We start from the raw sequence: 23,985 nt of genomic DNA on the forward strand, positions 1-23,985 counted from the left end.
CTGGTTATTGTGCTCTTAGAAGACATTTATGAGTAAATTACAGCTGAACAGCACAAAACACTGAGAGCTAGACTGGTGGCTGGGAACAAACTTTATGGGACTACAAAAAAACCTTGGCCACACCCATAAGTGGACATCCAGCTAACTAGAATCATGCCAGACCACAGAGGTTGCTGAACCAGTGTGCCTGACTAGAAAGGTCCAACCTGCAATATAAGATTGTCAAAGAACAAAGGAAATGAACAAGAAATACTATACGAGAAACAAGGTGGGAGAGGTAATATATCTTAATGGATGATTTACATTTTTCTTCAAAACAACAGAAAACTGCATAAAAACCACCTGACTCATTAAATGATACTATATCAGGTATTTGTACGAAATCATTATTTGAATATGAATTACATTGTTTAAACTTTAAACTCAATTATTTCTTTAAAATCCTCATTAAGAGTAGTTCATCCACTGAAACGTTCAATTATCACTGAATTTGACAGGTAGTTTAGCATCAGCTGCATACAAAAATTAACAGTTGCATTAGATTCAGCTTCATTAGGGAAGAACAATGTATAGATATTTTACATCATAATTTTTGTGCTCCACACATGTATCATTTATGTTTCACTGTAAACAATCCATTACAAACAAATTCACAACTAACCCATTAAACTGTTTAGCTTCTAATCTGCTTGTTCTTTAACAGAAAAGGGTGAAAAATATATTCAAAATGTCTCATTTACCACTTAGCATAATCTTTCTATAAGCATAACCTTTCTATAAGCATAACCAAGTATTTTAATCAACCAAAAAGGATCCAACATTTTACAGACAGAAAAAGGACTTGTCTTTATGCCAGTATATAAAATAATAAACATAAGACATTTGAAATTTAAAATTATTATACATGCACATTCCATATCATTTTGTTATGATGAAAAATCCAAAGTTAGAATTTTAAGCAATCAATTAAATCAACCAATCAGAATATAACTGAGAATTTAAATATTTTAATTTACCTTAGAAAAAAAGTTAAGAAAAAACTCCTACGGAACTTGATTACCTGACTTTCATTTGAGACAATAAGTATCAGCTCTCATTGTCACGTTAGCTTAAAATAAAATTAACTCATTTAAATACTTTCAATAATTGTACATATTTAATAAGGACAAGCATTAAACATATCAGTTTTATTTAATGTACTAAACTGTAAAGGTCAAGAGAAAACTAGTTAAAATTCAAAAGAGGTGCAGTTCAGTAAGAAAGAAAAAAATCATTTTGATCTCATAGTACTAATTTCCATTTTTCCTTTATATCACTCACCAACTCAGTTTGTGTTCTAATCAACAACCACTTCACAGTTAACACTTCGTGAAATAATGCAGTGGATGCAATCAGGTTCAGCAAAATATTTCCCTAAACATGTTTCCATCATCCACATTCCTTAAAAATGTTCTACTTTCCTCCATCATAATTTTTCACTGAGAATAAACATACTACTTAATCTTAAATCATATTTTGATTAAAACATAAATAGAGTTTCTTTTTGGTTAACACAATGTGCCTTTGTCTGGGGAAAAATTCACTTAACCTGCTCATTTTTCTACATTTGACAGTATTCAGCACCAACTGAATTCCTTTTGGATGAAATTCAATCTATGAAAATACAAGCTAAAACCTGAAAGCTTATTATCAAGCAGTGAAGAAAAAATAACCAGTACAAAACATTCTTGCCAATGAATATTTATTGCATTTCCATATTTCACTGCTCCTCTGTTTACATAGAGGACTGTAGCCAAGACTCCTTTCTGGTATTATTAGCCCACAATATAATGATGGACTTAATTGCCCTGAAAACCATGACATCAATCAATTTTTTAGAAGAAAATCCCCACCTCACCCCCCCTTTTTTTTACAATGGTAAAATAGTATATAGGAGGAAAATTAAAGCAGCATTCTCTCTCTCAACCTCATGTTTTCAGGCTACAGATATGTGCTGACATCCTCAATCTCATCAAATCTGTGTCATTTTAAACCCTGCATTCCAATATGACACAAAATGGACTAGGGAGACCACATAATTCATTTCTTCCCCACCACAAAGTTACACAACAATCCATTTTTATCCTCCACACTTTACCCCACAAGCTCCTTTACATTAACTACACATTCCTGTACTGTATGCTGCAAACCAGAAGCATCCATTCATTTTTAAATAGTCCTTCTGCATCAACCTGCATGGATTTCCAATAGTCTACAAAAACTTAGGTTTAAAATACAGCCTTTATATGGATGAGAAATAATAAACAACCTTAACCAAGACCCCAATGATTTAATTTCCGTTTTTTAATTCCCTGAAAGGAAAGGCGAAGGTTGAAATGGAACCCACTTTCTTACCTCCCCCAACTTCATGTTCTTGCCAGATCCTGTTTCCCTCATGCCAGTTCCCTGTATGATTGCCAAGTCCCTATGACTCCTTCCTATCGCCTGCCAGCTCTACCATAACCCTGCCAATTCCTCTCACCCCTGCCAGCTCTTCCCTTAGCAGCTGCCCTTATGCCCATACCACCTATGCCAGCTTTCCACATACAACTTGTCTTGCTGCCAAACTCCTGCATTTATTGTTTATATATATAAAGTGCAGCCTATCACAAGAGCTCAGGGCACATACACTAGTACCCATTATTCCAGCTTCCCACGTACCATCTTCAGCTCTCTGTTACCTTTCTTTCTAGCACTTCCACCACCATCATCCAATCTCTCTCCTGCTACCATCTCCCACAGGCCTCACCTTCTTTATATCCCCAAATGCTCTCACATTCCAGCTCTTCACATGTGCGCCATGCCTAGCAGATCCTTCCTGCTGTAATACCTTCCTATTTCCTTCAAACCCCCAAAACCAACCCTCTTTCCAAGCACCAATGTCAAACCCCTTGTTACCATCCACGCATACCATCCACACATACCAGCTTCCCTCATTCTTCCCCAGACTCACATGGCAGCTGCCCCCAAAGCAGCTCCCTGTGCCAGTTCTTTCCACAAACCAATTCCCCCTTATGTCTCCATGGCAGCCCTGTACCAACATGCTACCCCATGGCAGTCAGCTATGTCCATACCAGCTGCATGCCTCTACATTAGCACCGCCCCCAACAGGTTCTTCCATGCCAAATGACCCTCAGACCAGCTCCTCTCTTCCCCCCACCTCTGTGCAGGGTCCTTCTAGCCCAAAATCAGCTCCCTGTGCCCCATATCAGCTCTGCACAGATGCACTTTACCAGCGTCACATACACAGGGTGCCCTTTTGCCAGCTCCTTTCACAGACCCTGACCCTGGATCAGCTCTCCCTAGACACATCCTGCCCCATACCAACACCCCCCACACACCCTGCCAGGCCTCCTCACAACTCTCCCTCCCCCCCCATATCATCTCCACCTATTTCCCAGCTGAGAGCTCCCCCCCCCACGCACAACTGCCCCCCCGCTCCCGTAAAAACTCCCCCAGCTCCATACCAACCCCTCCCATCTGCCCCCGCCCCCGTACCAGCCCCTCCCATCTGCCCCTTGCTCCTGTACCAGCCCCTCCCATCTGCCCCCGCCCCCGTACCAGCCCCCATACCTGCCCCCACTTCCCCCCGGCCCATACCAGTCCCCACATCTCCCCCCGCTCCCGTACCGGCCTCCCCCTACCTGCCCCCCTTGCCACCGAATTAGCCCCCACCCTGCCCCCCAATCCCGTACCAGCCCCCACACGTCCCCCACCCCTGTACCAGCCCCCCATCACGGCCTGGGATGCGGTGGCTCCTGGCCCCCGGGGGGGGGTCTCCTCACCGCTCACCTGCGGGAGAACGAGGTGGCGGCGGCGTCCCCGCTCCCGGTGTCCGTGGCGGTGGCTGCGCGGCTTCCCCTCCTCCGCCTCCTGTCTCTTCCCGCAGCAGCCAACGAGTGGGGGAGGGGACGGGCCGAGGGGAGGGGGGAGAGTACCACCAGCGGGACCGTTAGAGACCAGCCGCGAACTACAACTCCCTACAGGCCACGCTCCGGCACGCCAAGGCCGCTAGGCGCTGGCGCTAGCGAGGCATGCTGGGAGCTGAAGTCTTCCTCTCTCACGTGGCCTCTTCCCCGGGAGGCAAGGGGCGGCAATGCATGCTGGGATTTGTAGTATCCGAGCATTAGCTCGGTGGCAGCGCTCGCCACACTGCACGCGGAAGTGTTGCATGCCGGGAATTGTAGTTTGGGGGGGGGCACTACGGTCGACGGTGCTGGGAGTTGTAGTCTTCCGATGACCGGGACAGACTGCGGCCCACGCGACACAGGAGCACGGCCTGCTGGGGCACGCAGCCAACGCTCCAGGGCCGGGGAGGCGAAGAGCAGCGCGGACAGGGATCCCGCTGGAGCAGGGCACAAGGGTGGTGCACGGCATGCTGGGATCTGTAGTCCCAGAGAGGCCGGCTGCGGGAGGCGGCCGAAGCACAGCATGCTGGGACCTGTAGTCATGGAGCGTGGCATGCTGGGACTTGTAGTCACTAGACAAGATGCCAGAACACCCACCCTGGGGGACTGTTAGACCCCAGCTGTGAACCTCGTTTGTGCAGGGAGAGGGCCCACAGGCCGGGGATTTGTCCCCCTCCCCTCCTGGCTCCCTTTGCCTGCCTAGAGCAACCCTCCACCCCCCAGGAATACAAGTCAAATGATCTGTCTTGGAAAAACAAGCGGCACCTTAGAGACTAGCAGATTTATTAGGGCATCAGCTTTGGTGGGTTAAACCCACTTCACCCTATGGATGGAGTGAAAGTTACAGAAGAAGGAATGCATATAAGGAAGAAGTTGTTTGTGTTAATGAAACATAAGAACGGCCATACTGGGTCAGACCAAAGATCCATCTAGCCAACAGTGACCAGTGCCAGGTGCCCCAGAGGGGGTGGACCAAAGACAATGATCAAGCGATTTGTCTCCTGCCATCCTTCTCTAGCCTTTGACAAACAGGCCAGAGGCACCATTCCTTACCCCCGGCATGAATTTATCTTTTAAACTCTGTTATAATCCTTCACAGCCTCCTCTGGCAAGGAGTTCCACAGCCTGTTTCCCAAACAGAAAGCTCAAATACTGGACTGTCCTGTTCAAAACCAGACACCTGGCAACCAGGGCCGGATTAAGTATGGCCCCATGTGCTTGGGGGTGGGGCCATGCACCTGATTGAAGTGGTAAGGGGCACCGCGCGCTCACTGCCCGGGGCGCAAGTATGGCTCGGTCCAGCCCTGCTGGCAACCCTATTATTCAATCCTAAATTAACAGTGTTGAATTTGTAAATGAACTCCAGTTCAGCTGTCTCCCTTTGTAACCATTTTTTGATTCAAGTAATGGACCATTCTGCCAGGTGCGAGCAGGCCTGGCCGATGAGGGGGCAAAGAGGGCAGTTGCCACAGTGCTTGGTGATAGCAGCAATGGCAGCCAGAGCCCCAGGCCTTTTAAATGGCCGCTGGAATGCTGTGCCACGTGCGCCATGCAGCTCTGAGGACTGGGGAAGGTGTGCAGTGCTCTGCAGGCGCAGAGGGCTGGCTGTCCCTGACCCCGCCCCTTCTGCCCAAGGCCCGGTCCATTCTAGGAGCACAGAGCTGTCCCCCCACACCTTGCCAGGGGCTCTCACAGGGCTGCCCGCTCACCTGGACATGAGCAAGAGCATCTCTGAAAAATCTGACAGGGAAGTAATGGGTCCTTTTCCTCCGTGGATTTTAGAAAAACATTGTCTCTAGGCTGAAGTCTAAAATAATGAAGTTAACTCTGCATTTTCAGATTTCTTCAGTGACCAAATAGGATGGATTTCTGACCATTGCCAGAAAAGAGATAGCTGTTTCAATGCAACAACTTCACTAAAAGACAAGCACTGCATTCTTCTGCATTCCACACATCCCTGAGTGAGAAAGAGCAGAGCAAGGATAGGAGAAACTGTGTGTCGTGGGGGGCGGGAGGAGAAATGAATTATGTTGGCCAAAATCTGCTCTCAGTTTACTTATTGCTATATTCAGCTAACACTTCTTTACTTCCCCCCGGGTGTTCTGTGTGAGGATAACATTAGAGATTGGGAAATGCTAGTAATAGGGGCCAAGCAAGTATTTAATATAGCTAGTTGGCCCAAGTCAGTTATTGATGGAGTCAACAGGAATTAGACCAGCAACTTCTAGGGGAGTAAATTAAATCTGTGCTGAGCATGTTGGAAAATCCCACCTTATTTGTGACTTTCCCAAGGTCAGGCACAGAGGAAATATATGGCAGAACCACTATCAAAATAAGTCCAGATAAGAATGATGGCTCAATTGATTCGTCTTCAGAAAGCCACTTCTGAGCCTCTCTATAATAAGACCATTGTGTGCATTGGTGTAAGTCAGGGCAGAAACATACCTGTGTAGGGCTGGCAGGGACTTCCAAAAGTCATATAGTACAGCTGCTGAGCTGTGGCAGGATACAGAATGTCTCCCTTCCCCATGTTTGGACTGTCTATTGAACTAAGATTCCCAAACTGGGTATTAACTATTTATTCCAGCCTCATTTATGTGTGCTATTTAAAGCTGTGTGATGTCCAACTTCTTCATACTCACTTTTCTGTAAATACCAGCATTGAACAGAGTATGAAGAGGAGCTACCTTTGGCACTGTTAGGCATGGTCCAGTTCTTTTTTAAGCCCTTTTTGCCATGGAGCTAAATGGGGGTAGCCCCTTAACACACCCTTCACAGTAGTTCTTGATCTGTGCTGTTGAGGAGGTGAACGTTGCAGGGAAGGAGAACATTCAGCTAAAGCAGAAGGAAACTTTCCCACAGCGGGAACCCTCCTTCCCGATGATGTCATGGTATCCTTTCGCACTGAGGATACCTCTCTGGGGAGAGGGAATTCCAGTTATTAGACAGAAACAGATATTATGAATGGGGGATTGGATCATTAGAAACATAAATAGCTGGGTTCGCAATGACCAGGAGAACTGCATGGTAACTTGCCTGCCTGTGGTGAAGGTTGTGGATCTCTCAAGACATCTGATAGACTTATGCGTAGTGTTGGGGAGAAGCTGGTGGCTGTGGCACATGTAAGTATCAGTGACATGAGGAAGGCTAGGAGAGAGGTCTTGGAGGCTGTCGAGGGGCTCGCCCCTGTCTTGGGGTTGCCACCCCCATCCGGGGCCTAACTCGGCCCATCTGGGCCTAGCCCTCAAAGTACACTGCCCCTCTCGTAGGGGGAATACGGCCCACCGGCCTGGTCCCAAAGTACAATGCCCCTGTGCTAGGGGAAATACGGCCTCCCGGCCTAGTCCTCAGTTTGCAGGCCCGGAGGCCTAGTCCACAGTTTGCAGGCCCAGAGGCCTAGTCCACAGTTTGCAGGCCCAGAGGCCTAGTCCACAGTTTGCCGTTTGTTACCCCGCTCCCACGTGCCAGGGTCTCAGGCCGCAGGGGTAGGGGGGTCCGGGCCCTCCCTCTCCACCGGACCCCGGCCCAGGGCCCTAGTAGTTTCGGGTGGTTCCCACCACTGGCTCGGCGGGGGCTCCTCCCCGCAACGCCCCGAGCCCTCAGGGGCTTCTACAGCTCCCTGCCCTGGGTCGCTTCCTACCCCCTGCTCGCAGCCTGCCGCGGTCCCACCTGTCGGCGTCGGTCGACGAGCTGTAGCGGTCCTCCCCCTGGCAGCTGCAGAGTTGGCGGAGTCCGGTCCAGCACTCGGTACGCGGGTGGTCGGTCGGCGGCTCCGGCGTTGGGGCCGAGCCCTGCAGAGGCCCGGCAGCAGCACGCTCAGCTCCCCCGGCGACTCCCTCTCTGCCCAGTGGCCGCTAGCTCCTGCTCGGGTCGCAGTCTGCCCTTTCTGAGCAAGCCAGCAGCCTTTTATACCTTGGCTCCCTTTGGAGCATGCCCAGTAGGGCTGTGTGGGTGGGGCCCTCTCCGCCCCCGGCCCCAGGTGGTTTCCCTGGGCTTGAGTGCGGGGCGGGGCCGCCCCGTCACACACCCCCCCACTTAAGTGGGTACCTATCCCCTCGTCCGTTCCCGTCTCTTCTTCCCCCACTCTGGAAAGGAAATCCGCATTCGTGTGCGCCTTCCCTGGGCGATGGGTTATACTGAAATTGTACGGCTGTAAAGATAGATACCACCGCATTAAACGGGGGTTCGTCTCCTTCATGCTATTTAACCATTTCAGGGGGGCATGGTCTGTCACCACCTGAAACGTGTTGCCCAATAAATAATATCTTAGGGCGTCTACAGCCCACTTTATTGCCAATGCCTCCTTTTCTATAGTAGCGTAGTTCTGTTCTCGTGGGAAGAGCTTGCGGCTCAAATAAACTATCGGGTGCTCCCCTCCCTCTGCCTGTTGGGACAGCACTGCCCCCAAGCCTCTTTCTGATGCATCCGTTTGCAGTAGGAAGGGCTTTGAAAAATCTGGGTGGAACAGGACCGGGGCTTTAGTAAGCTGGTCCTTCAGTGTCCTGAAAGCCACCTCACAGTCCGCTGACCATTGTACCTTGTTCGGCTGGGTACTTTTCGTGAGGTCAGATAGAGGGGCTGCAATGTCCGCAAAACCGGGGATAAACCGGCGGTAGTACCCCGCAAGCCCCAAGAACTGGCGTACCTGCTTTTTGGTTGCGGGTGTCTTGCACTCCTGCACGGCTTTCACTTTGTCCACCAGCGGTCGTACTGTCCCTTGCCCGACCGTGTACCCCAAGTAGGTTACTTCCCGGCGTCCCAGCTGGCATTTTCGCGGGTTGGCTGTGAGGCCGGCCTCCTTCAGGGACTTCAATACGGCTTCTAAGTGCTGCAGATGGGCCGTCCACGTTGGGCTATAGATCACCACGTCATCTATATATGCGGCTGCGTAGGCGTGATGGGGCTGTAACAATCGGTCCATTAATCGTTGGAACGTGGCCGCTGCCCCATGCAGTCCGAATGGCATGGTCACGAATTGAAACAGGCCCCACGGTGTAGGGAAGGCCGTCTTCTCCTTAGAGGCTGGTGTCAGTGGGATCTGCCAATACCCTTTCGTCATGTCCAGGATGGAGAAGTATTCCGCTTGGCCGAGCCGTTCCAAGAGCTCCTCGGTTCGGGGCATCGGGTAGGCATCGAACCGCGAGATGGCATTCACTTTCCGAAAATCGATGCAAAATCGCGTCGTGCCGTCTGGCTTCGGGACTAGAACTATGGGACTCTTCCACTCACTATGAGATTCCTCCACCACTCCCATCTCTAGCATGGTCTGGAGTTCCCGCTGGACTGTTTCCCACATCTTCCTAGGGAGGGGCCGGTGTTGGTCTCGCACCTTATGGCCTGGCCGGGTAGCGATGTGGTGATGCGTGGTGCGGACGCGGCCGGGTCGAGTGGAGAAAAACGGCTCGAACCTCTGGGCCACTCGCTGTAATTCTCCCCGCTGTACTGGACTCAACTCGGGGCCCATCGTTATCTGAGCCTCCCCCTGGAGGTCCTCTACGGCTGGTCCGAGCTCTGGATCCGGGGGATATGGGGTGACCAGTAGTCCTTCGGCGGTCTTCCACTCCTTCAAGAGGTTGATGTGGTATAATCGTACCTCTCTCCTCCTCCCCGGCAGCCTCACTTCGTAGTCCACCGTCCCCATTCGCCGGACCACCTCGAACGGGCCTTGCCATCGGGCCAACAGCTTGGACTCTCGAGAGGGCAGCAGGACGAGGACGTGGTCCCCCGGTTCAAAGGAGCGGAGTTTGGCCCCTCGGTTGTAATAGCGGGCTTGGACCTCCTGCGCCTGTAGGAGGTTAGCCCTGGCAAATTCCCCTACCTTCCGCAGGCGTTCCCGCAGCTGTAAGATATAGGGTACTGTCCCTTGGACACGCGATTCTTGTTCTTCCCAACTTTCTCGTAAAAGGTCGAGTATTCCCCTCGGCTGTCGCCCATATAGGAGCTCGAATGGGGAGAAACCCGTTGACGCCTGGGGGACCTCCCGAATGGCAAACAACAAGGCTGGTAGGAGCTTGTCCCAGTGTCGAGGGTCCTCAGCCACGAACTTACGCAGCATCGTCTTTAGCGTTTGGTTAAAACGCTCCACCAGGCCGTCTGTCTGGGGATGGTAAACCGTCGTCCTCAGAGGGTGGATGTTCAGTAGCCGCGATAGTTCTGCCATCAGCCGGGACGACACATTGGTCCCCTGGTCGGTCAGGATCTCCTTCGGTATCCCTACTCGAGCAAACAGTTTAAAAAGTTCTTCGGCCAGAGTGCGGGCGGTGGTATTACGTAGGGGAACCGCTTCTGGGTAACGGGTGGCATAGTCCACCACCACCATGATGTATTGACAGCCTGAGCTGGCCTTTTCTAGGGGTCCCACCAGGTCCAACCCGATCCTTTCAAAGGGGACCCCTATCACGGGCAGGGCCACCAGGGGGGCTTTCGGCACCCCCTTTCTACTGGTGAGTTGGCACTCGGGGCAGGATTCACAGAAGGCCCTCACGGCGTGGTGTATGCCCGGCCAAAAAAACCTCATCCCTATCCGTTGCAGGGTCTTTTCTCGCCCGAGGTGGCCAGCCCAAGGCAGCCGGTGCGCCAGCCGGAGTACGGCGTTCCTAAACCTGTGGGGGACCAGGAGCTGCCAGATGTCTTCCCCCGTCTGGGGTTCCCGGACCACCCTATATAGCCGATCTGCTTTCACACAGAACCGAGGGCCTTGGGGCTTACGGGGATCTTGGCTGGTCCCCTCCCCTGGGTCCTGTACCTGCTCCCAAGCTCGACTCAGGGTCTGGTCTTCCCTTTGCTCTCTCATAAAGTCGCCCTCTACTTCTAGGGTTTCGACTTCCTCCTCCCAGGCGGGTTGGTCTCCCTGGTTCGGTGGCAAGCCCGCCGCTGTTCCTGGGTTCGGCCTCTCCTCCCCCCTTAGACTCTTGCCTTGGGCGGCTTCCTCCAGGTCGTGTGGGGAGGTGCCCCGCCCTGGCACTGACTGCTGGCCCCACTCCCGCAACACCCGGCCTAGGCCTCTCCAATCGCGGCCTAATATCACGGGGTAGGCGAGCGTCGGGACCAACCCCACGCTATAGACCCCCACCTCCTGGCCATCATCTAGCCGCACCCATGCTGTCGGGTACGCCCGCACGTCCCCATGTACGCACAGCAACCGGATGGGGCCCCCGGCTGGCTCTGGCTCAGATATTAGGTCGGCCCTAACTAGGGTCTGGCTGCACCCTGAGTCCACCAGTGCCACCGTGGGGTTCCCTTCTACTCTAAGTCTCACCACCATTTTAGCAGGTTCCGTTGGCCCCCTACCAGGCTCGGCAATCGGCGCTGGCCCAAAGGGGCAGACCCCAGGGGGCACCGCCCTTCCCTGGGCCCCCAACTGGCTCGCGACCTCCCGCTCCCATCGGTCCTGTCGCTCTTGTAGGCCTGCCAACTGCCTCCGCAGTTCGGTCAGGTCCCCTTCATACCGCTGTCGCCAGGTCAGCAACCCCGGTTTCTGTCCCCGGGGTTCTCGCGGCCCGCATCTACCAATCCCCTTTGCCAGCCCCTCTGTCCAGGGGCGGGGTCGCGTGCCCACATTCTCCACCATGTGTCGAGGGGCTCGCCCCTGTCTTGGGGTTGCCACCCCCATCCGGGGCCTAACTCGGCCCATCTGGGCCTAGCCCTCAAAGTACACTGCCCCTCTCGTAGGGGGAATACGGCCCACCGGCCTGGTCCCAAAGTACAATGCCCCTGTGCTAGGGGAAATACGGCCTCCCGGCCTAGTCCTCAGTTTGCAGGCCCGGAGGCCTAGTCCACAGTTTGCAGGCCCAGAGGCCTAGTCCACAGTTTGCAGGCCCAGAGGCCTAGTCCACAGTTTGCAGGCCCAGAGGCCTAGTCCACAGTTTGCAGGCCCAGAGGCCTAGTCCACAGTTTGCAGGCCCAGAGGCCTAGTCCGCAGTTTGCAGGCCCAGAGGCCTAGTCCACAGTTTGCAGGCCCAGAGGCCTAGTCCACAGTTTGCAGGCCCAGAGGCCTAGTCCACAGTTTGCCGTTTGTTACCCCGCTCCCACGTGCCAGGGTCTCAGGCCGCAGGGGTAGGGGGGTCCGGGCCCTCCCTCTCCACCGGACCCCGGCCCAGGGCCCTAGTAGTTTCGGGTGGTTCCCACCACTGGCTCGGCGGGGGCTCCTCCCCGCAACGCCCCGAGCCCTCAGGGGCTTCTACAGCTCCCTGCCCTGGGTCGCTTCCTACCCCCTGCTCGCAGCCTGCCGCGGTCCCACCTGTCGGCGTCGGTCGACGAGCTGTAGCGGTCCTCCCCCTGGCAGCTGCAGAGTTGGCGGAGTCCGGTCCAGCACTCGGTACGCGGGTGGTCGGTCGGCGGCTCCGGCGTTGGGGCCGAGCCCTGCAGAGGCCCGGCAGCAGCACGCTCAGCTCCCCCGGCGACTCCCTCTCTGCCCAGTGGCCGCTAGCTCCTGCTCGGGTCGCAGTCTGCCCTTTCTGAGCAAGCCAGCAGCCTTTTATACCTTGGCTCCCTTTGGAGCATGCCCAGTAGGGCTGTGTGGGTGGGGCCCTCTCCGCCCCCGGCCCCAGGTGGTTTCCCTGGGCTTGAGTGCGGGGCGGGGCCGCCCCGTCACAGAGGCCAAATGTAGGCTACTAGGTGATTGAAGTCCAGGAGCTCCATTGCAATGGTCTCTGAAATGCTTCCAGTTCCATGCACAGAGTTAATTCGACAGGCAGAACTGCAAGGTCCCAATGAATGGATGAGATGATGATGTAGGGAGGAGGAGTTCAGATTAATTAGGAACTGAAGAAACTTTTGGGAAAGGGGGAGCCTATACTGGAAAGATGGGCTCTACCTAAGCCAAAAAGGAACCAGACTGCTGGCACTTAACATTAAAAAGGTTGTAGAGCAGTTTATAAACTATGAACTAGGGGGAAGCTGACTGGTGCAGAAGATTCAGACAGAAATATCCCTAAGGCGAGTATCTATTCACGTGGAGTCTTTAGGTCCTAATAAGGAAGAAAGGATGGAAAATGATACAATACAGGCAGGAGATGATCTGAAACAATCAAATAGAAAAAGAGACCCAACAATCACATAATGTAATGGCAGGCAGCTAAAAAGGTGCTTTAAAGTGCTTATATACTAATATTAGAAGTCTAAATAAGATGGGTGAACTAGAGTGCTTTGTATTAAAGGAGGGTATTGTTACAATAGGCATAACAGAAACTTGGTGGAATCAGGATCATCAATGGGACTCAGTCATACCAGAGTACAAAATATATCGGAAGGACAGAACAGGTCATGCTGGTGGGGTGAGTGGCACTAGATGTGAAAGAAAGCATAGACTCAAATGAAGTAAAAATCTTAAATGAGCCAAACTGTACCATAGATTCTCAATGGATAGTAATTCCATGCTCTAATAATAAGAATACAGCAATAGGGATATATTACACTTAGAGATAAAGTTTCTTGAAACCTTAAATGACTGTGTCTTGGAGCAGCTAGTTTTAGAACCAAACAGGGGAAAGGCAAAAAACAATCATTTGAACCAAGTTTGTAAGACCAACCTGGGGCCCTGATCCTGTAATTGGCACTGCATGGGAGGGCCCATGTGTTTGTGTGGAATTCTTTTTACTTTAATGGGCCTTGGCATGGAAGTACAGAATTGCCTGTACAGCTCCATTTAGCGGATCAGGGCCTTTTATGATCAGGTAAAACTGAGGGCATTATAGATGAGAGGGAAGTAGCATGTAAAGGCCCCACTGGAGATTCAGGCTCGGTTGTATTAGGTGTTGTACAAACTTACACTTCGCCAAAGGATTAATGCCCACAAAACAGATATCAGACAAGATCACAAAGAAAAAACAGTTTCTTGCTATTTTAACCAGAAAGGACACTCTCTCAATGACTTAACCACCTGCATTCTGCTACAAAGACCTTTTACATCTGCACTTGAAAGGGAATCCTCTGAACTGTCATTCATGTTAAAATTCGACACTCTCCAAAAAGGAATGAACAAACACTCAAACTATCTTACCCATTACCAAGATAGCTTCCCAATTATCACCTCTAATACCATTAACTCACAAACATCCCACTCTCCCCACCTCTAATATCATCAATTCACAGACACTTACCTTCCTTCCTCCCCCCCCCCCCCCCGCATCCCCCTCCTGTTCTGAAATGTGATTTGTCCTTTTCATATTTGTTCATTTTTTTTAAATGTATCCTTTGGTATATATGGTTGTGACTATTTTCTTCCACTATTTGATCTGAGGAAGTGGGTCTGGCCCACGAAAGCTCATCATCTAATAAACCATCTTGTTAGTCTTTAAAGTGCTACATTGTCCTGCATTTTGCTTCAGCTACCCCAGACTAACACGGCTACATTTCTATCACTACAAACTTACAGTGAGACACAATCCCTGTTCCAGTGAGTTTACAATCTAAACAAGAAAGACATGCAAGGGGAGAGAAAGGGTGAATAATCCCCTTTCAGAAGTGGCAAACCAAGACACAGCAAGATGAAGTGATTTGCCCAAGACTGCCTAAATGAGCCCATACGCAGGAATTCGGGGGAGGGAGGTGCTGCTTTTTTTGGTAAATGTGCACCACCATTTTTTTTTAAATAGAAAGGAGTTCAAAATAGTCATGCAATGAGTGTGCATAAGAAAGATTAATGAAAAATCTGAGTGGAAACAGTGACTGGTGAAATGATTTTGTTATAACATACTAAACATGTATACAGTAATCAAGGTTTTATAGAAATTACCTTCTGGGATCATGGTAGGCAGCGCAGCCACCATGGCCCCTCACTCCCTCAGCCGCCTCTACCTGTTGCTGCTCTACCTGCTTGGGGAGGCCAGCCATGGGTGAGTGTGGGCGGGGCTTCTGGCCAACAGGGCCAGGCCCAGGCCACTCTTTGCAGGTGGGGGGAGTCATTCTCCTGGCCCTGCTGTGCTCCTACCAGCCCTACCCACCCATCCCCCCACAACATGGCTCTCTCCCATCCCCCTAACACAGTGGTCTCCAACTTTTTGGCCTGTGGCCCACCTGGCTCAATAGAAACCTTTCGGTGGACCACTGGGTTGGGGAAGAAGGGAGGGCGAGGCTGGAGCGCCAGCATGGGCTCCCCACTGCAGGTGGAAGGACGGGGGCTGAGCTTCACCAGTGGACCCACTGCCCTAACAACCTCCTCATGCTTACTCGGGGGAATATGGCGAGGTGCGTTCGCACCCTTCGCAGCCACCCTGCATATGGGCCTGCTAAAGCATTAATTCCCGCAACAGGCCCTACCCTCAATATTACTAACATTATACTAGGGAGGAAAATGCAGGACATTGATAGGCATTGTCCAAAAATATTCTGTTATTCTGAGTGCCCTTAGCTCTCGTGCCTTGGGGAATCATCACAAGGCATGCATCATGACTGCAAGAACCTTTGGCAGCCATAAGAAGATACAGAGATGGCTATGCCTTTAACTTGTCCCCTGGAAAGTAGGTCTTTTATCTAAGGCAGTGGTCTCCAACCTTTTTACACCCAAGATCACTTTTTAAAACTCACTACAGGCGAAGATCTACCGCCCGCCCCTTTCTTGAAGCCCCACCCTCTCTATTCTCCTCCTGTCCATCACTTGCTATCCCCAGCCCTTACTTACACACTCTGATAAACAGTTTATTTTTAAATTATGTGATATATAAAATTAAAATCACGTGTTTATAGTTATGAAATAAATGGTCTGTTTTTTATTCATGATATTTAAATCTAAAATGAAGCATTTATAATTATACATTTTGTGAAGACAGAGTTCTGTGGCTGGGGGCAGGGGAGAGGAAACAGGGTGCTGGGAGGGCAGAGGACAGGGTTCTGCAGCAGGGGACAGAGTGCCAGTGGGGACAGGTTTCTGCAGCTGGAGACAGGGTGCTAGTGGGGACAGAGTTTGGGGAGTGGGGACGGGAATAGGGACAGAGTTCGGTAGCTGGGGACAGGGGAGTGCGGACAGAGTTTGGGGAGTGGGGACAGGAATGGGGACAGAGTTCTGTGGCTGGGGCCAGGGGAGTGGGGACGGGAGTGGGGACAGCATTCTGTAGCTGGGGACAGAGGAGTGGGGACAGCCAGTGAAGGCAGAGAGTCCCCTGCATCTCCCTCCTCCCAGGATTCTCCTCTCCCCCCTCCCAGGGAAACCAGCGTGTGTCTGCCCCGGGGCCGACTCCACGCGGCGCAGGGAAGCCCCACACGCGCCTGCCCCGGGGCCAATCCCCCCCCCCTGCGAGCGCCGGGAAAGCCCTGCGCACCTCCCGTGCGCCTCACTCACCCCTCCTGTGCGGAGCAGGGAGCCAATGCTCCCTCCCGCAGTTCACCCGGCAGAGCAGCTAGCGCACTTCTGGAATCGCCGGAAGTGGCGCTAAGCTGCGGGACTTCTGTCCATCCCCGGGAAGTCGACACTACCTCCATTTTCATTTGAGGTAAGTAGTGGGGCTTCTCAGGGGTGGGAGGGAAATGGGGGCAGGGCAGACAGGACGCCTCGCGAGTGACTGGTCGAGGCCTCGCAATCAACCTGTTGGTGACCACGGATCTAAGGTGACTGGCATGCAGCTCCATATTGTTTGTTAAAGGTCAATCTCTCCAAGAGAGGAATCAAAACCAGCAGAGAAGGGACATCTCGTGTCAGATGCCATACAGTGCAATTAGTAACCCTACGGATAAAAAAAAGCAGGGGGTTACTTTAAATCAGGCCCACCCTTGCGAGCTGACAAAAGCACCATATAAGGGATACTTTTAATCGGCACGCAATACAGGTTAGTACTGATTGCTGACAAAGGTGCACTTATTCTAACAAACTCATATGTGCAGTCAGATATTCATATCAATGCAATATGTATAATCTCCCTTTATTTCAGTGTATGTCTACCCAGATAGAGATACATACTGTACTTACATATTTTGGTTAGATGATAAACATGGCTGCATACATATTGGGATTATCTTACAGTAAATTCTGTCTCCAGTGACTATGGAAGTAGCACCAAAAATTTGTTTCTTAATTGTTCTTAAGGAAGCAATTGGAGAATTATAAACAATACACTGGGAAGGGCTGTTCTGAAGAGAACATGACTTACAATGCTGAATACGGCCACAGTTTTTGCTGTCTGTGCATGGAGTTATGAAGTGCATTTTCCACAAACGCGAATGTTCTGTTAATTTTTTATAGAGCAAGAGACATAAAAAATTTACATAAAACCTTTTAGGAGCCGTTGCTCACTAAACAAAACCAGGGTGAGCGGAGGGCAATTCAAACATGAGCATCTGTTATTTGGATCCCTTCAGCCATGGGAGAGTGGAGACAGAAACAAAAACCATCTCATAATCATAACATGTTTTTCCAAACACCTTTATGAATCTTCTAAAACTGTTGCTGCTGGAAATATTTCCATTGTTTGTGTGCGCTCCATTATCAGGAAGGAGTGTTTAATTTTCAGACTGGGGGGAGGGGGAGCTTTTTGGAAAATCAGTGGGAGTGGCTCTGTTGGGAGGTGAAGAATATGTCAGCTACTTGTGGCTTGGACAGTCTTCTAATGAGTGTGCACAGCAGGGCTCCAATCATAGTTGGAGCCTTAGTCATTGCATTAATAAAAAATACTACATTGCTAATATTAGTTATTCAGATTACATGAAGCTCTGAGATGAAGTCCATGGTCAACAGCTTTGCTCCTCAGGCGCAGAGGAACACTCTACCATCAGGAGATAGAGCAATGGTCATCAACCAGCCAGTCGCGTTCGATGGGTCGACCCTGGGGACAGATCCGTCCCGTCGACAGGATGGTTCAGGGTGGCCACCTCAGATCGCGTGCTTTGGGAGGCCCTATGGCAGCCACCTCAACTGTCATATGGACAAGCCCCATGGGACTCAGGGCAGCCCAGGAGTTTTACCACCACTGTGGTGAAGTGGAATGCAGCAGGCTGGGAGAGAGGTCGCAGAGCAGGCTGCTGGGCTGCTCTGGCTTTCACCATCATGATGAGTGCAGGGGAGAGAGTGACCCCTGCTGCTGCCCCATGCCAGGACCCCCCTGGTAATCCCCCAGCTTGCATTGCTCATGGGAGGGGGCTTCAGGCAGGGGGTGCAATGGAGGTAGGACGGGACAGACCATGAGCAGGACTTGGGAAAAAGAGTGGAGTCGGGGCAGGACAGGGGTGGCGCGGGGGAGCAGAGCAGGTTGTCCCAGGAGTCGTCGTCCCCCCCGCCCCGGAACACCTCTTCTTAGGGTGTCTCACAGTCAATCATGATTGGCAGGCTGCCTGCTTGCTCCAGCTCCATGCCACCAACCCATTCCTGAAAGCAGCCAGTGCAGCTCTGTGTGTGTGTGGGGGGGGGGGGGGGGGGGGGAGGAGCAGGCAGGAATCTCACCACCCTGCTCCTGTCTGTGACCTCGGTTCTCCCTACAATCCCATTGGCCTGGAACAAGGAACTGTGTCCCTGGGAGCCAGCAGAGAGAGGCAGTGCACAGAGCCGCATGCCCCACCCAGCCCTGGGGCTACGGGCACGTGGGTCAGCCCCTTCCAGGAGCAGTGTGGGGCGGGGGAAGGCAGGAAGCCCAGCTCAGCCTTGCTGTGCTGCTGACTGGGAGCCGCCACTGTTCAGGGGAGCTGACAATGACACCGGGCCCCTGGGGAAGGTGGGAGGGCCTAGCTCCTTGCTCCAAGAAGGGACAGGGTCTCAGGTGGCCAGCCCTCAGCACCCCCCATAGCGTGCTGCGCTGCTCCCCCACCCCCGGACCCAAGTCCTTAGAGGTGCCTGGAGCAGTTGCTTCCTTTGCCTCCTAACCCCACCCCTGTTGGTGCTCCTGTCACAGTAAGTGCAGTCCAGCAGGAGGCTACACTCCAACCCCTAACATCCCATGCTCCCTCCTGCAGTCCCCAGCCCTGAGCCCCCTCCTGAACCCAGCACCCTAGCTCTCCTCCTGTACCCCAAGCCCCAGCTATGGCCCATTTCCCACAGCCAGCACCCCACACCCTCTCCTGTACCCCAAACCCCAGCTATGGCCCATTTCCCAGAGCCAGCACCCCACACCCTCTCCTGTACCCCAAACCCCAGCTATGGCCCATTTCCCAGAGCCAGCACCCCACACCCTCTCCTGTACCCCAAACCCCAGCTATGGCCCATTTCCCAGAGCCAGCACCCCACACCCTCTCCTGTACCCCAAACCCCAGCTATGGCCCATTTCCCAGCGCCAGCACCCCACACCCTCTCCTGTACCCCAAACCCCAGCTATGGCCCATTTCCCAGAGCCAGCACCCCACACCCTCTCCTGTACCCCAAACCCCAGCTATGGCCCATTACCCAGCGCCAGCACCCCACACCCTCTCCTGTACCCTAAACCCCAGCTATGGCCCATTTCCCAGCACCAGCAGCCCACATCCTCTCCTGTACCCCAAACCCCAGCTATGGTCCATTTCCTAGAGCCAGCACCCCACACCCTCTCCTGTACCCCAAACCCCAGCTATGACCCATTTCCCAGCGCTCCATACCCTCTTCTGCATCCTGCACCACCTGCACCCCAGCCCCCTGCTCCCGCTCTGAACCGCTTCTCAGAACCAGCACCCACACCCCCTTCTGCACTCCTGCCCCAGCCCAGTGAAAGTGAGTGAGGGAGAGGGGGGGATGGAGAGAGCAGGGCAGGGCTTCAGGGAAGGAGCAGGGTAGATCTTGGGTTGCCCTTCCATTCAAAAAGAAATCTTGGGCATAAGGAGGTTGAAAACCACTGAGATAGAGCTTTCTCAGGGAATTGTTCCTGACTGCCCAATGAACTCCCTGGAAGTCTGGCTTCATCATAGCCTCCACCACCAACCCGCTGAGTTGCAAAGCATATTTTGGAATGTGTTTTCTCTAACAAACATATCTCAGCAGGTGAATATATAGAATAGAAACAATTACCAAGCAAGACACTCCTCCCCCAGGGAACAGGATGGCAGAAGAACATGTCACGGATGTTAGTCATGTTATTTACCACACTATTGGTTGTCTCAGAGGAGTAGCTGTGTTAGTCTAACTAAAAAAAAAATACTTAAAAAACAACAATGGTTCCGTAGCACCCTAGAGACTAACAAAAATATATAAATAGTATCATGAGCTTTTGTGGGCACAACCCACTTCTTCAGATGACAAATATGGAGCCACACTATTGGTAGGCACTTCCAAACTACAGAGATGAGCATGGAATAGACATCTACCTAGAGGAGCCTATACAGGAAGGATGGGCTCCACCTAAACCAAAATGGAACCAGATTGCTGGCACTTAACATTAAAAAGGTCATACAGCAGTTTTTAAACTAAGGGCTGGGGGAATTCCAACGGTGCGGAGAAGCACATGGATAAGACAGAGACATCTCTTTGGGGAGGATCTATTAATGAGATTCTCTATGTTCCAGTAACGAGGAGGGGATGGAAGATGATCAAGTATGGGTTAGATCAGATGAGAAGCAATCAAATGAGAAAGAGTCTAACACATCAAGAAATGGCAGACAGATAAATAGTGACGCATTTTTAAGGTGTTTATACACAAATGATGGAAGTCTAAATAATAAGATGGGTGAAGTAGAGTGCCTCATATTAAAGGAGGATATTGATATAATAGGCATCACAGAAACTTGGTGGAATGAGAACAATCAATGGGACACAGTCATATCAGGGTACAAAATATATCGGAAAGACAGAACAGGTCGTGCTGGTGGGGGAGTGGCACTATACGCGAAAGGAAATGTAGAATCAAATGAAGTAAAAATCTTAAATGAATCAAAATGTTCCAGAGAATCTCTATGGATAGTAATTCCATGCTCTAATTTAGTAAGGGTATAGCAGTAGGGCTATATTATTGACCCCCTGTCCAGGACAGTGGTAGTGACTATGAAATGACAAGGGAGATTAAAGGGGCTATCAAAATAAAAAACTCAATAATAGTGAGGGATTTCAACTATCCCCATATTGACTGGGTACACGTCACCTCAGGAGAGAATGCAGAGATAAAATTTCTTGCTACCTTAAATGTCTGCTTCTTGGAGCAGCTGGTTCTGGAACCCACAAAGGGAGAGGTAATTCTTGATTTGTCCTATGTGGAGTGCAGGATCTGATCCAAGAGGTAAATATAACTGGACTGCTTGGAAATAGTGACCATAATGTAATAAAATGTAACATCTCTGTGGTGGAAAAAATGCCTCAGAAGCCCAACACTGTGGCATTTAATTTCAGAAAAGGGAACTACACAAAAATGAGGTTAGTTAAACAGAAATTAAAAGCTTCAGAGGGGCAGCCGAGTTAGTCAGTAACAGGAAAAACTTGAAAAACAAAAAATAGTCTGGTAGCACTTTAAAGATACAGAGACAAAAATAAAATCCCTACAAGCTGCATGGAGGCTTTTCAAAAACACCATAATAGAGGCCCAACTTAAATGTATACCCCAAATTAAAAAACATAGTATGAGAACCAAAAAAGGCTACCATGGCTTAACAACCAAGTAAAAGAAGCAGTGAGAAATAAAAAGGCATTGTTTAAAAAGTGGAAGTTAAATCCTAGTGAGGAAAATAGAAAGGAGCATAAACTCTCAAATTACATGTAAAAATATAATAAGAAAAGCCAAAAAGGAATTTGAAGAACATTTAGCCAAAAACTCAAAAAGTAATAGAAAATATTTTTTAAGTACATCAGAAGTAGGAAGTCTGCTAAACAACCAATGAGGCCACTGGATAATCGAGATGCCAAAGAAGCACTCATAGACAATACAATCATTGCAGAGAAAGTAAATGAATTCTTTGCTTCAGTCTTCATGGTTGAGGATGTTAGGGAGATTCCCAAATCTGAGTCATTTTTTTAGGTGACAAATCTGAGGAATTGTCCCAGATTGAGGTGTCATTAGAGGAGGTTTTAGAACAAGCTGATAAACAGTAACAAGTCACCGGAACCAGATGGCGTTCACACAAGGGTTCTGAAAGAACTCAAATGTGAAATTGCCAAACTATTAACTGTGGTTTGTAACCTATCCTTTAAATCAGCTTCTGTACCTAATGACAGAAAGAGAGCTAATGTGACGCCAATATTTTAAAAAGGCTCTAGAGGTGATCCTGGCAATTACAGACCAGTAAGTCTAATGTCAGTACTGAGCAAATTAGTTTAAACTATAGTAAAGAATAAAATTGTCAGACACATACATGAACATAATTTGTTGGGGAAAAGTCAACATGGTTTCTGTAAAGGGAAATCATGCCTTACTAATCTACTAGAGTTCTTTGAGGGGGGGTCAACAAACATGTGGACAAGGGGGATCCAGTGGATATAGTGTACTTTAGATTTCCAAAAAGCCTTTGATAAGGTCCCTCACCAAAGGCTCTTAAATAAAGTAAGTTGTCATGGGATAAGAGGGAAAGTCCTTTCATGGATTAATAACTAGTTAAAAGACAGGAAACAAAGGAATAAATTGTAAGTTTTCAGAGTGGAGAGAGGTAACTAGTGGTGTCCCCTGAAGGGTTATAGGTTATAACCTATTTATAAATGATCTGGAGAAAGGGGAAAACAGTGAGGTGGCAACATTTGCAGTTGATATTAAACTACTCAGGATAGTTTGTCTGTACAGAATAAACTTAAAAAACAACAAATAGTCTGGTAGCACTTTAAAGACTAACACAACGGCTACGTCTACACTGGCCCCTTTTCCGGAAGGGGCATGTAAATTTCACTAGTCGTCGTAGGGAAATCCGCGGGGGATTTAAATATCCCCCGCGGCATTTAAATAAAAATGTCCGCCGCTTTTTTCCGGCTTTTAAAAAAGCCGGAAAAGAGCGTCTAGACTGGCCCCTTTGAAGTAGGAATAAGACCCTCCGGAAAAGGGCACTTTTTCCGGAGGATCGGGGCCAGTCTAGACGCTCTTTTCCGGCTTTTTTAAAAGCCGGAAAAAAGCGGCGGACATTTTTATTTAAATGCCGCGGGGGATATTTAAATCCCCCGCGGATTTCCCTACGACGACTAGTGAAATTTACATGCCCCTTCCGGAAAAGGGGCCAGTGTAGACGTAGCCAACATGTAGATAGTATTGTGAGCTTTCATGGGCACAGCCCACTTCTTCAGATGACCAGAGTTGTTGGATGTCCAGAACTAAAATAAATATGGGAGAGGGGGGCGGGGAGAAGGATAATAATGGGGGGAGGGGGACAAGAAGAAGCAGAGGGTATAAAAATATCAAGGGGAAAGCCGAGCTGGAATGTAACAGGAAAAACTAATAGTCTATAAGCACCTAAAGACTGGATAGTCAAAATAGGCAGATCAGAACCATTAGGAGGCAATTAGAGAGGAAAAGTACTAACACCAGATACTATACAAAGAACCATTCGCACCTTTGTTGTTTGGTAGGTTGATAATGTCCGAGCCATCCAGTATCTTTATTTAAACCATTAGCATGAGTATCAAGCTTGTGAATGAATTGTAGTTCCAGTCCTTCTCTGTGTATTTGGCGTGTGGAATTGGTCTGTAACAAAACAGCCACTTGAAGATCTCTTAATGAATGCCCAGGCAGATTCATCCTTAAATTTGACACTTTATGTACGGGTCTCAACAAAGATGCTAATTATCTCACCCATTACAAAGATAGCTTCCCCAATTATCAACCCTAATGTCATTACCTCACAGACACTAACCTTCCCCCCTCACCCCCACTCTGTTCTAAAATTTGATTTGTCAATTTTATATGTGTTCACTTTTTTTGATTGTATCACTTTGGTATATATGGTCGTGCCAATTTTCTTCCACAAATTAATATGAGGAAGTGGGTCTGGCCCACGAAAGCTCATCACCTAATAAACCATCCTGTTAGTCTTTAAAGTGCTGCATAGTCCTGTCTTTTGTTTCAGCTAGACCAGACTAATACGACTGCATCTCTATCACCATTCTTCAGGCAGATTGAAGTATTCCCCAAAAGGTGTTTGTATGTTCCCTTTACAGATATCTGATTTGTGTCCATTAATTCTTTCCTGCAGGGACTGTCCAAGTTTGTCCAATATATATTGCAGTGGGTCATTGCTGGCATTTGATGGC

At 50.0% G+C, this 23,985-nt stretch overlaps 1 protein-coding gene across 4 annotated transcripts in view; it reads right to left on the reverse strand.

Annotated features, from left to right (window-relative positions):
• The window catches only part of FAM168A (family with sequence similarity 168 member A), a 376,753-nt gene extending 372,663 nt beyond the window's left edge, over positions 1–4,090 (reverse strand). For all 4 annotated transcript variants that reach the window (XM_075919566.1, XM_075919569.1, XM_075919567.1 and 1 more), the window contains exon 1: positions 3,832–4,090. The gene's annotated coding sequence lies outside the window, so the exon portion shown is untranslated. The remainder of the gene's footprint in view (positions 1–3,831) is intronic.
• Positions 4,091–23,985: the final 19,895 nt, after the last annotated feature.

Source organism: Pelodiscus sinensis, chromosome 1 (genome assembly GCF_049634645.1).
Source record: "Pelodiscus sinensis isolate JC-2024 chromosome 1, ASM4963464v1, whole genome shotgun sequence".
In the NCBI taxonomy this organism is placed as follows: domain Eukaryota; kingdom Metazoa; phylum Chordata; order Testudines; family Trionychidae; genus Pelodiscus; species Pelodiscus sinensis.